Source organism: Panthera leo, chromosome A3 (assembly GCF_018350215.1).
Source record: "Panthera leo isolate Ple1 chromosome A3, P.leo_Ple1_pat1.1, whole genome shotgun sequence".
NCBI classification, from domain to species: domain Eukaryota; kingdom Metazoa; phylum Chordata; class Mammalia; order Carnivora; family Felidae; genus Panthera; species Panthera leo.
Window position 1 is genome coordinate 120,028,580 of NC_056681.1, and position 16,961 is coordinate 120,045,540.

At 40.7% G+C, this 16,961-nt stretch overlaps 1 long non-coding RNA gene across 1 annotated transcript; it reads left to right on the forward strand.

Moving 5' to 3' along the window:
- The first annotated feature begins 3,049 nt into the window (after window positions 1-3,049).
- LOC122216551 lies at window positions 3,050-16,322 on the forward strand. Its single transcript, XR_006200957.1, has 4 exons — window positions 3,050-3,646; window positions 8,022-8,087; window positions 11,485-11,578; window positions 15,849-16,322. It is a non-coding gene; the product is annotated as an uncharacterized LOC122216551 (long non-coding RNA).
- Window positions 16,323-16,961: the final 639 nt, after the last annotated feature.

Sequence of the window (16,961 nt, forward strand, 5' to 3'; positions counted from 1 at the left end):
GGCCTCAGCATCCACAGCCTGCCACCAGGCCTGTCCTTTAGTCCAGGAGCCTGGCTTGCAGTGTTCCAGCCTCACACAGCTGCCCCAGCTGCACTGTGTCTGCCCAGAAGCCTCTAATCACCCCATCGGCCAAACAGCTACAGCAGCTCTTGCTCTGGGCACCAGCCTTAAGCAGCCAACAGCTTTATAGGGCCTTCCAGAAAGAGGGAAAAGGGAAGAAGATGACAGCGCCAGGGGATTCAGCTTCAGAGGGGAAAAAAAAATTATGAGGCCTAGAGAAGGGTCCAGGGAGAAACAGAGGGGAGAATGCGCCCCTAAGATTGTCACGTAGCTGATTAGCTGTGAAGCCTGAAATAGGACTCAGGATTCCAGACTCCAGGCCTGGTGACTTGAACCCCTGGCACTTCTCCCTTGAAGCAGGTACTTTGACCTACTTCTCAGAAGCCGCAGGGAAAGAATAGCCTATAAAAACAATACCCAAGTATAGGAGCAGGTGGGTATCCAAGGGCTAAAGAATGCCTCTCCACAACACAGGAAACAGCTCACGGGCCGGGTCAGTAGGACGTGCTCTTGGCCAGGTTCCTGGAAGCTGCCTTGGGTGGCCGGAGGGACACAGGGGGACAGAGCTGCCTGCTGCCATGAGATCAGGGCCTGAGCATCTGGGGTGGAGACGACTGCTGCAGACAGATTTCACCTCCACTAAACCAGATTTTGCCAGAGAGTGAGTGAAGTTTGTGATATTGATTACTGACATGTCAAGGCTTAAAAGTACTAAGCAAATTCTCCTGACCCGCCCTCTTTGCTGCCTTTGGTTCCCCTATGTTCACCCTCCAGAGCACAGTCAGGTTCCTTTCGTTAGCTGCTATTGCCTGTGGTCCCTGGAGAAGAGACTCCTTTCCTATGAGAAGTTCAAATCCATATCCATTTGCTTCTAGTAAACAGCTCAGACATTACCATGCCCTTTGCCCCGCACTCTTCCGTCCTTTTGTTCTGTCCTTGCTCCCAACTGTCAGGAGCCACCGGTTCCCCACCCATCACCTCCCATCTCCAGCCTGCCTGATGCTTGCTTCCACTGGGACACACTGAAGGACTTGAAGACCCATGGCATCATTTTCATCCATTGATCAGCATGGCTTAGAAGAGAGAAGAGAACATGGGAAGTGGCTCGCTAGTCAGATAGTTGATTTCTGAAGGTCAGATCTGGCTTTCCAGACCTTGGCTAAGGAGACCTGCATTGCACCATAGCCAGAAGGAACAGGTTTGCCCAGAGTCTGGCTAACCTGGTCAGAGCATGGTTTAAATGAAGTTGGAGAAGGGGGAAAAACACCTTCAGAAAATTACAAACCTGACCACTAAGGAAGAATACAGAAAGGACCTGTGAAATGCTGAACTCTAAGACCTGAAAAGTGGCACCAGCAGAGGAAGAGCCCTAGGACTTCAATGGGGCCAGATGCCAAATCTCTAAGGAAGTTACCCTGTCCTGCCTGAGCCAAACCCAGGCTCTCCAGCCTTTCTATTCATGGCCTCGCATTGGCTTTGGAAAACCACTCCCTCCTTTTCTCCCAAAAGACTCAACCCTTGGCAGCCCTATAGTTAGGAATCCTTGGCCAGGCCCATTTCCCTGTCCACCATAATTGAATTGGGGTGGGGGGGGGGAGTCCATTTCAGCTGTAGCATATCACAGCTATTCCTGGATGACTTAGAATAGCCACCAAAGCACTCTCAAAGATTTCTTTCATGAGCATTTTCTGGACTGCTTTGGGGACATAGAAAGAGGACATTAGATAAATGTCCTCTGATATTTCTACCTTCCAGTGTCTTTGAACTCCTTCCTCAACATTACACTACATTGTATCTCAGCCTTATTTAGCACTGTTCTCTACTGTGACTAGATTTTAGAAAGCCCACCAAGAAAATATGTGGAAACATTTCCAGCTACACAAATTAGTATGTTAAATTCAAATTTCTAGAAAATACATCCATGTCTATAAATTCAGTCTGAATCTAAAATTTTGTTTTTCTTTCTTAAAAAATCTATTCCCATGTGTGTTTTCCCCATAATCATATAAATTAACAAAACTTGGTGTATATGTGTTAGTGTGTGTGTGTGTGTGTGTGTGTGTGTGTGTGTATGCAACTTGTCACAGTGTGTGCTAATCATTAACTCATAGGTTTTCCTTTCTAATTGGCCCCCCTGGGCATGCTGGTACCTAATTCTAGTTTTATGCTTGGAGATAATGAGGAGTGAAGGGGGTAGAGTAGGAAAGGATAATTGGCTTCTCTTTGCAAGATATATCTTCATGTAAAGCAATAATAACCTCATTAGACATAGGAGCAGATCCTGTCTGGGCTGGTGGAGGCTCAGTGAGGTTTAGGGGAATGGGGTTTTCTCAGTTCTTCAAACTTTTGCATATATTCCGTTTCTAGTGTTTGAGGTACGACACTTTCCTGATCAATGCTTTAACTTTGACGTCAGAGACCTAGTGAGGCTGTGAATTCAGCTGACTTTGTAATTTGGCAACTCATGGAGTTTAGCTTTCAGTTACCTCTGTCCTTTGTCTTTTTCAGTCTTAGAAAATTTGTATTACAATCTGAGAACTTAAGGATTTGAGCTTGTAACCTGTTTTCTTTTAGGCAAACTACATCCAAAAGAAGAAGTGATACCATTCCACACTGATTTCATTCTTTTTGACTTTCCTGTAGTTTGGCAGGAGCAAATAGTTGCTTTTAATGAACAGTGATCAGAGGCATTATTTATCTTTTAACTTTTTTTCAATCATTGTATGCCATGGACATATCATCCCTGTATATGAATGATATTTGCTGCTCTTGGTCTTAAGTAACCAGAGAGTGAGTGAAGTTTGTGACATTGATTACTGACATGTCAAGGCTTAAAAGTACTGACACCAGCAGAGGAAGAGCCCTAGGACTTCAATGGGGCCACATGCCCCATTGTCTTAGAAGAGAGAAGGTCAGGTAGCAGATTCTCTATTCCACCCATTTCCCCCAAGGTTCTATTGCCAGCAACCATTTCCCAGCACCAGTTTCTCTATACTAGTCAAGGTTCTTGGTCCAGATAACATAAGCTAACTATGGCTACCTTAAGCAGGAAAGAAATTCACTAGAATAGTATACAGTCAATAGGAAGCCCAAGATCAAAACCCAGCCAGGAACCAAGAGTGACTGGGTATCCAAATACCATCAAGATCATGCCACCAAAATAAGACCACCATCACCGACACCACTACCATTGGCTACTTGCTGTTGCTACTTTTGGTGTCACTGGCAAATAATGCCCATTCCTCTGCATCCGTTCTTTCAACTCCTTCACCACTGCACAAACAAAGAACTCCCACCTTCTGTATCTTCACAGTACTCCACCGATATTCAAAATCCTGTATAGTAGCAGCTGAGTCACTGATTGTAGATCACATGCTAATATCTTTAGTAGAGAACATGGAGACCTGTTTCCCTTGGTTTCCATAGTGGAAGGTGGAGCCTTGTCTCCTACATATCTTGGATCCCCTCACATAGGAAGAGTTTGGTTACTAGGTGGTTTCATTCCACTCCCCTCAGAAAAAGTCTACTATGGTCTTTAAACTGAAAACATTTAGAACAAACAGCAACAAGACAATTAAAGCCTAAGGTAGGTGATGTAATTTATTAGAATTAATTATTTTAACAAACAAAACCTCCACGTCTAGATAAATTACTTTCTAAGATGCTAAGAAGTCTTGGAGAAAGGATTGCAAAGTAACTATCAATAAACCTTAAAAATTCATGAGAAACTAGAGAGGAATTGAAATTGGATTGACCTTGTATGAAGGAAAATTGTGGGTTTTGCTAATTACCAGCTTGGTGTTAAATGTTGATAATTAATAGAATCACTTGGTTAAACAGGGTTGCTTGTTGTGAATACCTAGAAAATAATTAAATGAACACTTGGAACCAATATGAATTTATCAAGGACCAGTCATAGTAACCATCTTTATTGCCTTTTTGAATCAATTTGTTAGTCAATTAGTTAATCGGTTTTTGACTATTGATAGGCAAAATGAGAATGTCACAGGTACTGCATGTTAAAACGTGTAAAAAAGAAAAAAAACACGTTAAAAAACATGTAAAAAAGTTAAAAATACCATTCTTTGCTTTTACTATAAAAAGAAACCATGGTTATTATAGAAAAGGTAGATAGAATTTTCTAGTGAAATGAACTCCAACCGTTATCCCTGCTTCAACTAAAAACAAACAAACAAACAAACAAACAAACCTTAGAATTACATTAAGGGAATAAGAAAGAGAAGAACCCACAAGGATAAAAAGATTAGGAGAGGAGATAACAGGACCATTGATGACAACACATTTTTGGAAGATGGAAAATAAGTGAATGCATGGAACTCACTTGGCAGGACAAAGAAAGGGGAAAGCAAGTGCCTACAAAGAAGATGCCAATGAAAACAAGGCAATTTGGACAGCAGAGCTCCAGGAATTCTCAGGAATCAAAGGCACTAAGAACCAGATGTAAAGAGTGGAGCTGAAAACAGGAGAATTGGATACCATTCCTGTCCATCTACATTTCTGATCATATTTTAGTGAGTTGTTTTAAATATGAACTGAAAGCCAAAGATAATCAGACATTTAAGAAAAGCATCTAAGATGAAAGATAGAGAACAAAACATAAAACAAACAGTAGAAGACTTGCAGAAAATAGAGACAATGCAGGTAATCGAAGAAAACTTTGCATTAGCATCACCAGCAAGGGAAGGGAAGATATTACATCCGTGAAAGGCGACTTGTATTTTACACTGTATTTGTTGTATTTTACACTGTATTTGTTGTATTTTACACTGTATTTGTTGTATTTTACACTGTATTTGGAGAGCCTTGTCCGTTTGCTGTACAGGGCAAGAGGTAGCCAAGTGGCTAGACCTCCCATTAACACAGACACTCTGTTTTTGCTTGTTTGTTTGTTTTATATATTGGAATTTTTTTTTTTATTTTTTAATATATGAAATTTACTGTCAAATTGGTTTCCATACAACACCCAGTGCTCATCCCAAAAGGTGCCCTCCTCAATACCCATCACCCACCCTGCCCTCCCTCCCACCCCCCATCAACCCTCAGTTTGTTCTCAGTTTTTAACAGTCTCTTATGCTTTGGCTCTCTCCCACTCTAACCTCTTTTTTTTTTTTTTTTCCTTCCCCTCCCCCATGGGTTTCTGTTATGTTTCTCAGGATCCACATAAGAGTGAAACCATATGGTATCTGTCTTTCTCTGTATGGCTTATTTCACTTAGCATCACACTCTCCAGTTCCATCCATGTTGCTACAAAAGGCCATATTTCATTTTTTCTCATTGCCACGTAGTATTCCATTGTGTATATAAACCACAATTTCTTTATCCATTCATCAGTTGATGGACATTTAGGCTCTTTCCATAATTTGGCTATTGTTGAGAGTGCCGCTATAAACATTGGGGTACAGGTGCCCCTATGCATCAGTACTCCTGTATCCCTTGGATAAATTCCTAGCAGTGCTATTGCTGGGTCATAGGGTAGGTCTATTTTTAATTTTCTGAGGAACCTCCACACTGCTTTATATTGGAATTTTTAAAATGGTTTAACAAGATTTTAAAGGGCTCTAGAGTTAGAGTTTTTAAATTAATTTTTAAATTTATTTGTTATTGAAGTATACTTGACATACAATGTTACCTTAGTTTCAGGTGTACAACGTAATGATTCCACAACTTTATACATTATGCTATGCTTCCCACAAGTGTAGCTACCGTCTGTCACCATACATAGAGTTTTTGATTTAAGCAACAGAAATTAACACTAGGTAGCTTAAACAAAAACGCAATTCATTAGAAGGTTATGCGTAGTTCATCGAACCAAAGGCATAGGTGAAAAGTTAGAATCAGAAAGGGCAGGAGCCAGGGCAGCTCTGGGCTCCCGGCAGCAAGGATTAATAGCCAGTTGGATGAGGGCATGGCTGCTATGATGCATCACTTCCAAGTTTTTATTTTTAAAGTGCTAGAAGAGAGAGTCCACTTGTCTAGGTTGGGTCAGGGGTACACCCTCTGGCTAGGAAAGCAAAAGTCACTCTATTATTTATTTTTAGTTTCACTAACAATACACCAGTGGGAAAGGGAACTTTCCCCCTTGGAATGTCAGAGTGATATTATTAGAAGAGGGAATAAAAACTAGGGAGCAAACCCAGCAAATTTCTATAATATCTATGGCTAAAAATAAGTTTGGAAACCATGAATCTGCAGAATTTTCATTTTTTTTGCAATGACAAAGAATAGTCCATTGAAAGTATGTACGAAAATGTATTCAATCAATTACCGCTTATGGGACATTGAGATTGTTTTCTATTTTTTGCTTTTATAAATAGTACCTCAACAAACATCCTTGGACCCCAATTTTTGCAGGCATCTTAATTGAGAAGTGGAATCTAGAATCCTAATGGACAAGATGGATGATTTCTAGGCTGGGTGATTTCATATGAAGAATGCTGCTGGTCCATCAATGTTGAGTTGCAGAGACTTTACTAAAGTTATGTGGATTTTTCCCTTGGATTCTTTCTGTTCAACAACTTTATGGATGATTTATATATACCATTTTAAAATGTACTTAAATTTGCAGATGCCATCAATCTAAGAATGATAACAAATATGATAGAATGTCATCAAACTTCAAAATGATCATTATGAACTGAAATACCATGTCTAAGACAACAAAATGAAAACTCACAAGAACAAATGCAAAAGTTCTGCATTAAAAAAAAATCAATTAATTGTTAAGAGACAGGAAGAGTGAGTGCTATTTGGACAGAAATTCACACAAAAAGGTCTGAAGGTTTTATTAATTTTTTTTAAGTTTATTTATTTTTGAAAGAGAGACAGCATGAGCAGGGGAGGGGCAGAGATGAAGGAGACACAGAATCAGAAGCAGGCTCCAGGCTCAGAGCCGTCAGCACAGAGCCTGACGTGGGGCTCGAACTCACGAACTGCAAGATCGTGACCTGAGCCAAAGTTGGATGCTTAACCGACTAAGCCACCCAGGTGCCCCATAGTAAATGCAAGGTCAATATGGCTCAACAGTATGATTTGGCTACTAAAACCAAAACCGAAACCAGTGTGATCTTACAGTGCATTAAAATAAGTAAAATATCTAAAACTTGGGTGTTGCTAGCCTCCTGCACCTTTTACTCTAGTCAGACTAGAGTGGTTGGGCTTAATTTTGACTGGTTACACTTTTAAAAAGAGATGGTAATGAACTGGAGTGTGTTGAGAGAAAGGCATCTAGTAGCTATAATGATAATTTACTGAGTGCTTACGTGTGCCAAGCACCATGCTAAAAACATTTTTAAAAAACTTATTATGAAGTGGGTATGATTTTACAGTTGGGGAAATCGAGTCATGGGATGCTCAATAACTTGCTCAAGGTCACACAATAAGTGAGAAATTGGAGGCTGGAACCCTGGAGTCTAACCCTGGAGGCTGCTGACAGCCACCACACATAGAGGACCCCGCAACATAGCGTGATTTGAAGAACTTCAAGTAGGTTGTCTGCCAGGAAACATCTCACTGGCTAGCTGGATCGCACAAATAAGCCAGTTATGCACTTGGCCTTTAAATCCAGAGGTCTGAATATTTTGAAAATTGAAAGTCAGCTAAGAAAAGATTTTGATAAAAGGGAGAATTGTTTAGGGGTGCCAAACAGTGGAATTCATTCATTCAACAACTAGTTGAGTGCTACAACGTACTTGGCAATGAGCTCGGCCTGCTAATATAATGATGAAAAAGATGAATGTTTCTTTGCCCCGGCAGAGTTCACCTTCAATGGAGGGTTGGAAGTACAGTTGACCCTTGAACAGCACGGGTTTGAACTGTGTGGATCCACTTATATGCAGATATTTTTCAATAAATACAGTACAGGGCTGTAAATGTCTTTTCCTTATGATTTTAATAACATTTTCTTTTCTCTAGCTTTACTTTATTCCATGAATACAGTATAGAATACATCTAACATACGAAACATGTTAATCAAATGTTGATGTTACCAGTAAGGCTTCTGGAAAACGGTAAGCCATTTGTAGTTAAGTTTGGGGGAGTCAAAAGTTACATGTGGATTTTCTACTGTGCAGGGGTCAGTGCCCCCAACCCTTGTGTTGTTCACAGGGCAGCTATAATGAAATCAGTGATAGTAACAAGTGTAGTCAGTAAATAAGGAAAGAGGGAGCAATATGGAATCATACGGTAAGAGCCCTTCCCCAGTCTAGAGGGGTAGCAGTTGGGGGGAGGGTGCATTTCCTTGGGAAGTGAAGGCCAGGTTGAAATTTGATGAGTGAGCCTGACTTTGCCTACAGTAGGAGATGGAGAGAAGGAAGAGAGTTTTCTGAGCAAAGTTCAGATAATTCCAGTAAGACATGATGACGGCTTAGGTATGGGCTGTGGGTTGAAGGGTGGATGGATTTTCCAGAGAATGGCGCACATACTACTGATCAGTACCCGAGATTTTTTAGGCGCTTCCCCGATATTTATCCTTTAATATATAATATATATAATAATTATGTGTTTGTTTTAATATATATAAGAAATTTATATATAACTAGCATATCAAACCTGATTTCCCGGATAATATTATATTAGATGAAGCTAGATACTTAAATTTTAAAAAGAATGTCAGTGATAAATATTAGGCAAATAATGGTACTCGTGGCATTGTACTCAGAGAGCTGTTTATTGGTGGGGAACAGGGTTGCAAAATTGCTGGTGTGCCACATTGCCCTGGGTCAGCCCTCCCAAGAACAGCCCTGTCCTGCCCTTCCCTTTACCAACTCTGGACCCTTTCTTTACACAGTGTTTGCCCTGAGTCTTATCCTCCTTTGTCTTATTCTTGGAATTTCTCTCTCTGCCCATGTGTGAACAGCTCTCTCTAACCATGTCCTCAATATAGGCATTCCCTGACTTCTGATGGTTCAACTTATAAATTTCCGACTTTCTGATGGTGCAAAAGCAATGTACATTCAGTAGGAATCATACTTCCAATTTTGAATTTGGATCTTTTCCCTGGACTGCGATATGTGGACGACCCTCTCTTGTGACACTGGGAGGTGGCAGTGTGCACAGCACCCAGTCACGTGATCCAAGGGTAAACAGCTAACACAATGACAACCCATCTGCACCCATACATTATGTTCTTTGTTTTCAGTGCAGTCTCCGATAAATTACGTGAGATAGTCAACACTTTATATGTTTATTTATTTTAATGTTTATTTATTTGAGAGAGAGAGAGAGACAGAGTGTGAGTGGGGGAGGAGCAGAGTGGGAGGGAGACACAGAATCCGAAGCAGGTTCCAGGCTCTGAGCTGTCAGCACAGAGTCCCATGCAGGGCTTGAACCCACAAACTGTGAGATCATGACCTGAGCCAAAGTGAGGCACTCAACTGACTGAGTCACCCAGCTGCCCCAAGATACTCAACACTTTAGTATAAAACAGGCCTTGTGGTAGATGATTTGGCTCAACTCTAGGCTAATGGAAGTGTTCTGAGCACGTGGAAAGTGGGTGAGGCTGAGCTGCGATGATGTTCTGCAGGTCAAGAGTACGAAATACATTTTTATCTTATGGTATTTTCAACCTATGAGGGATTTCTCAAGATGTAACCCCACTGTAAGTCAAGGAATATCATACTGGCTTTTGCAGTTCCCTAATTCAGGCTGTTGATATGCCTTTCAGAGCTCTTAATAGGACTTTTTCAAACAAACATATATCCTTTTATCTTAAAGTTTTAGAGTAAGCCTTCTTTGAAATACAGTGGTAGACAATTGGTATACTCCTCTCCCCCTTTCGCACTCCCATTCGCAAACCATCATGTTCCCCAGCCTCTCCGGCATCTCGTGGATTCTCACCCCAGGTCATATCATTTACACCTCAGCAGAATCAGAGAGGCGAGCTTAGTTCCGGTGTGATGACCCACTGTGGTCAAAGTGCCCGGAGCCACGCAGAATGACTGCGTCTGTGGATATGGCTCAGCAGCCACGTGAGCACCTCTCACTTCATAGCTGCTGCGGCCAAGCGTGCAGCCAAACATCACGGCTCCCTGGGCACGAGGCGCTGCCACGCAGGTATAATGCACAACAGAGAATAGAGGCAGGCAACACGCACATAGTGTGTTCTGCCTGAAATAGCCATAAAGATCATCTTCTGTGTGGAGCTGGGATCTGTCTCACACCTCTAGCCCCAAGCCAGGGAAGTGTGCAGTGCCCGGTTCGGGCCCAGGATAAGGGAAGGGAGACAGCTGTGTTAGCACAGTGACCTGGAGCAAGCACGTCAGAGCCAAAACAAACACACCACCCTCTTCATCTCCCCCTGGGACCCACAGGCAACTCTGGGAATAATAAGTTCTGGCCCCTAACTACATGGTTTAAGGGACAGTCAGAGGTTTGATTCTGAGATATCACGATCATCTGGAACAAAAAGTGAAGTGGAAAAAGTAGAGTGCTGACAGTAATGTCCCTGGGGACGGACAGCCCAGCTCTCAGGCACGTTCCACATGGAGGAGGCCGTGTTCCTAGGATGTCCCAGACCCCACTTCAACCTTGAGCCAATGCTGGTTTCTCTTCTTGCTCTGAGACCAGAGGACTCAGGTGTTAGGAATCGCGGGTCTCCAAGGGCAAGGGAAGTCATCGGAAACGAATCTGTAAGCAAATCCTGTTACGGTTTCTTCTTAACATCTATTCATGCATCAAATTAAATAATGTAACTGAACAAAGTTTAAAAAAGAAAGACCACAGAATGTAAAAACGATTTACGACAAATATAACTTGTGGGAGCTTAGATTCCTAAAAAATCTAGATCTAATAACAATTTTTATGGCTAATCTTTAGCTTCTCTGTGGCAACTGGTCAGAGTATAGAAGGATGAGAATAGACAATTTCATAAACAGGAAAATATAAACTATGGCCTATACCACCAATAGGAATTAGATAAATACAAATCAGACATCTTAGAGGTTCTATTATACTTGCAAGCCTAGAAAAAATGAAATAATAAAAGTCAACATCAATGAGACAAGAATCTAAAAGGAAAAAAACCATTTGCACAATGATGCATTCATAGCACTACTGATGATACTTAAAATAATTTAGAAATGACCCTAAAGATGTCACAATAAAGATAATTGAGTAAACTGTGGCATAATCAATAAAATGGAATATTATATAGCCATTAAAATAATAAGCATGATGGTCATAGAAATGTATATATTTGGAAAGTTGCAGGATTACAGGGAGTGTGTAGGAAACAATGCCAGGTCAATGTACATATTCTATGAGAGTCAGAAGTGATTTCAGAGAGATGCACTTGTTTATGGAATTTCCTTTTTTGTGAAGTACATAATGACAATTTCTGCATTTATAGACAAATAGCATATAAAAGAGGGGGTATAGAATAATTTCTTATTTTTCCTTGTTTCCCAGGGAAGCCATGAAGACAAATTAAGTGGTTTGAACTTCTTGACTCAAAATATTAAGTGCTTGGCTGTTGAATGGTTCAGGTTCTTCCTTGGAAATAGTAAGCAATATCCATCTGTCAACTGTTAGAATGTTTTAAAATTAATTTAATGACATTATAAAGTGCTCATGATTAGTGATTTTTTTAAAGGTTTTACTTTAAAAAAAGAGAGTACAAGTGGGGGAGAGGGGAAAAGGGAGAGAGGGAGAGAATCCCAAGCAGGCTCTACACTCAGTGCACAACCCGACGTGGGGCTCAATCCCACGACATTAGGATCATGACCTGAGCTGAAATCAAGAGTAGGATGTTCAACCAACTGAGCCACCCAGGTGCCCCAGTGCTGTTTTTTTTTTTTTAAAAAGTTCTAGAATGCATCCCCCCTCAATGTCTTTCCCACTCCTCTCTCTCTCTCTCTCTCTCTCTCACACACACACACACAATCACACACACACACACAATACATTAAAATTAAACTTTATTATTTAGCATTAGTAAGAAAAGAAGAGAAGAAATCTCCCAAGTACTTATTGTATGTGTCCCCACACCTATCCCTATCCTATTTAATTCATTTCCTTATTCCCTTCAGCTGGTTGTCCCTGACTACTCACTCACTATACACACACCCCCTACAAATCCCACCACTGTTATCCAGAAGTGGTTATATGGGGCTACCATTAATGATAGAGTATCATAAACTGAGAAATTCTTTTTTTTCTCCTTGTCCTTTCTCTATCCTGGTATTCCCTGGTATTGCATTGATGATGTAACAGGCCAGCCTTATATCAGAACAAGAAGAAAGCATCCAAGAGTTGTCAAATCATTTGGAAAATATCTTATATGAAAACAGTTGAATCTTTTTATTATACACAGAGATACAAATAAGGATAAAGAAACATTTAAATGTTTCATTTATTTCATTCTTGAGTATACAATATGTTTCATTATAATAAGGATCCAAAATGATCTCCCATGCTTGTAAAATTCTGAAAAAGAAATCTGTCATTTGCTCACAGGAAAGTGCCCAAGATATGTTAAGTTTGAAAAAATCAGGGATGCCTGGGTGGTTCAGTCAGTTGAGCATCCAACTCTTGGTTTTGGCTCAGGTCATGAGCCATTTTAGATTTACAGCAAAGTTAACTGGAAGGTACAGAGAGTTCCCATAGATCCCTTCCCCCCGCCCTCCACAAAGGCTCAGGTTGTGAGTTCGAGCTCCGCACTGAGCTCTGTGCTAAACAGTGTGGAGCCTGCTTGGGATTCTATCTCTCTGTTTCTCTCTGCCCCTCCCCTGCTCATTCTCTCTCTCTCTCTCTCAAAATAAATAAAACTTTTAAATAATCAAAATAATTAAAATGAAAATAAATAAAAACTTTAAAAATAAAAAAAATTATGTATACAATTCAGTTAAAAATAAGAATACAAAAATACGTATATAAGAGATCAGCTATGCAACACACGTATATAAACCCACTCCTATCCATTCAGAAAACAATTAATAGTACTATCAGTGAAATGATGTAATTGTGGACAATTTAAATATTCTTCTACATAGTTTCCCAAATTTTCTGCATTTTCTATCATAAGTGTGTATTAGCTTTGTAACAAAGACAAAATCAGAAGAGCTGTCAATAGAAAGCCATATCCAGGAGTCTGGGAAGGAGTCCTGCTGTGAGGTCAGGGGGCAGATGGGGTCAGGAGCTGGCAGCTATGAAAGCTTTCTTCAGGACCAGTATTCAGTGAGAACCTCATCTAGCCAAGGGCAGGCTCTCAAAGGAGGGTGGCCAAAAGGGTTGGAGAAATAAATCAAGCCTGAAAGAATGAAATGGCAGGCATGACAAAATTTCACTAATGCTTAGCTCAGATGGCTCTGAGTAACATCAATAAGGAAGGCTAAGTACAACTATGTACTTGCAGAAGCTTAAAGGGGACCTCGGAGGATGTCTGGTCCAATCTTCTCCTTGTCAGGAAGAGCCCCAGAAGAGCTACACTCATCCACACATAGCTGCTTAGTGGTAGAGCTGGGATTAGAACCCAGGATCCCGATGCCTAGTCACTGCCCTCCGCTTCCCCGTGGGGTAAGTTAAGTGTTGCTGTTATTGTGGTGCTGCCACTGTTTGCATTATGACAGTACCTCATTAAGCCTATTGTAGACTCTGGGTGAGAACGATGTGTCAATGTACGTTCATGGGTTACAATACATGTCCCACTCCTGTGGGGAATGTGATGGTGGGGGAGGCTTTGTGGAGGACGGGGAGAGGAGATCTATGGGAACTGTCTGTACTTTCCACTTAACTTTGCTGTAAATCTAAAATGGCTCTTAAAAAAAGTAAAATCTGTTTTAAAACTTAAAAAAAAAAAAAAAAAAAAAAGACAGTACCTCATTAAACCTTTAGCCAGGGCTGGGACTCCTGACCGGGCCTACTCCCATAACTTCACTCCAAGTGAATCCCCTACCATTATTCCAGATTGGAACTGATTCCTGGGAGTTCTGTGTTTCTCTGGACTCCAACCTTCCTCCCCAAACCTGCCGTCATTGTCTTGGATCAAGCACTCGTTAGGTCTTCTTCTTCTCCTTTTTATTCTTTCTCATAGTGTTTAAACCTACAAAAGCCTTGAAAGAATAGTGTAAGAACTCATATATTCTCCACCTAAACATAAATTATTAACATTTTGCCATATTGCACTCTCTCTCTCTCACACACACACATATGACATAGATATGAAAGAGCACCCATGCATATCACACATATATCATATATGCCTAAACATTCATATATAACACATATGTACATATATATACATCACACATTTTATGGAGCCACTTGAAAGTAGATTGAAAATATCAAGACACTTCACTCTTCAATTCTCCAGATCAACTAAGAATAAAGATATTCTATGTAGGAATGACGTCATTATCACACTAAGAAAACTAATATCTAATATTTGGTTCATACTCAAATTTCCCCAATTGTCCCCAAAATGTTTTTTATGGGTGTTTCAAGGTTTTTATCAAAGATCTCATTAAGGATTCCATATGTACGTGGTTGTTGGGTCTCCATAACCTCCTTCAACTTAGAATATTCCCCTCACGTTTTGTATTTCTGTTTTCTATATGCCACATTTTTTAAGAGTTCCAACCATTTTTCTTAGACAATCTTCCACATTCTGGATTTGTCTGTTTTTCATGATTAAATTCAGATTAAATATCTTTGGAAAGAATACTGGATAAGAGGTGTTATGTGTCTTCCTGCATCACAACAGAAGGCAAGAACACTGAATTGTTTCCTTGTGCTAAGTTTGACCTCGAGGTTCATGTGATGGCCACTAGATCTTTCCATTGGAAAGATCTATCTTTCCATTGGAAACATGCTATCCTAGCATCTGTGGATAATCATAGTCCTTGCCTGAACTGGGATCGCAAAATAGTGATTTTGCCACTTCTCCTATTTTATTAGCTGGCATTCTTGGTAAAGAAGTCTTCTTCATATCTTGTGTGTCTCCCATGGCAGTGTTCTGACTGCTCCTCCTGCCTCCAGTCTGGCTCACTTCACTCCATCTGCTGCCAGGAGCAACATACGCTCAATTGCAAATCTGGACACATCCCTGCCCTGTTTAGAATCCTTCAGGGGTAAACTCCATTCTGTGAGCTTGGCGTGGAGCTCTGTGATCTGGCTTTCTTCAGCTTTTCTCTCCCTGCACCCCTCCTGTGCTCCATTCGAATTATCTATACTTCTTCAAATATAGTACCTTGTTTCATGCCCCTGAACCCCTGCACCACGAGCCCCTCTGCCTGCAAGACTCTTCCACACCCCCCAACATCATCTGACCCCCACCTGTTTTTCAAGCTTTGGCTCATGCATCAGCTCCTCTGACCCTAGAGTTAAATAGGTGCCTTTTGAGGGCTCTGATGGCACCTGTGTCCCTGTCTATCATTGCTCTTGTGGCCCCGCATGGAAAATTTTACTGGTTTGCTTGTCTTGCCTACCTGATTGTAAGGTCCTTGTGAGAATAGCCTTTGTATGACAGAAATCTAGCATGATGTCTGGTATTAAGTAAGCACTCAGAAAATGTTTTCCAATGAAGTAATTCGTATTTCCTCAAATTATTAAATAAGGAATGTGATAAGCTTCACAACAAACTAGATTATATGCTATTTAAGGACAAAAAGCATATCTTCTAAATCTTTGTATTGTTCACATCTCCCACCCTATTCCCTGCTAATTTGAATTAGGATTTTGCAAGTAGGTTGACACTTATAAAAGTGTATTGATACATTACTTTTACCTGTCCACTTTATGTTCCTTTTGAGAATTTTTCCTCCTCTACCCAACAGGATGGCCAGTCTCTTGCCTGGTCTTCCCACACATGGTGAGCTCATAAGGTAAGCTAACCATTAAAGGACTTCCTTCTCCTGATTGCAATGATTGGTTCTCTTGGTCTAAGCCAAGTCTATCAGAGTCATCCTTGGGACTTTTGAAGGAGCTAGCAAGGAAGACACGAAGGAAAAATAATGTAATAGCTATTGCTTCCAGAGGCCATCTTTGCTACCAGGTGGGGAGAGCCTACCTGGCTAGGAAGCTAACTCCAAGGCAAACAAGTCAACGATGGGAAGACAAAACTAACGACATTATTTAAACCTCGAAACCCAGTCTGATCTGAAGAATTATATTTAGGACTTCCTGGTACATGAATCAACAAATCTCTTCTTTTTGCCTTTTAAGTTGACAAAATCATGACAAATATACAAGAGCTGATTCCACGACATCCCACATTTGGTCAAGCAGGTAAACTGAAATAAAGAATGAGAATCTAGCATCCATTTAATCCTTTCTTGATTTGGGGGAGATTATGTAGAGATACTGTATTAATGAGGCTTCTCCAGAGAAACAAACAAACAAACAAAACTCAAAAGGATAGACAGTTATATAGTTATCTATGAAAGGAGATTTATTATAGGAATTGGCTCATGAGAAGTCCCATGATCTACTGTATGCTACAGAACCTGGACAGCCAGTGGTGTAAGTCAGTCCTAGTTGAAAGAAAGATCTGTGAACTATAGGAGCTAATGGTGTAAATCTGAGTCCAAAGGCCAATTAGAGAATCAGGGGTCAATGGCATTAAGAACCAGGAGTGTGGATGTGGAAAAGCAGGAAAAAATAGATGTCTCAGCTCAAGCAAAGACAGTAAATCACCCTTGCTCTGCTTTTATGTCCTATTAGGGCCCTCGATGGATTGGATGATGCCTATCTACATTGGGGAGGGCAGATCTTTACTCAGTCCACCAATTCAAATGCTAATCTCTTTCAGAAACACCCTCGCAGATGTACCCAGAAAAAATAGTTTACCAGCTCTCTGGGCATCCTTTAGCCCAGTCACACTGACACATAAAGTTAACTACCACAAATCTCTGGATCAGCACCATTTCTATAGCCGATGACAACCAGGA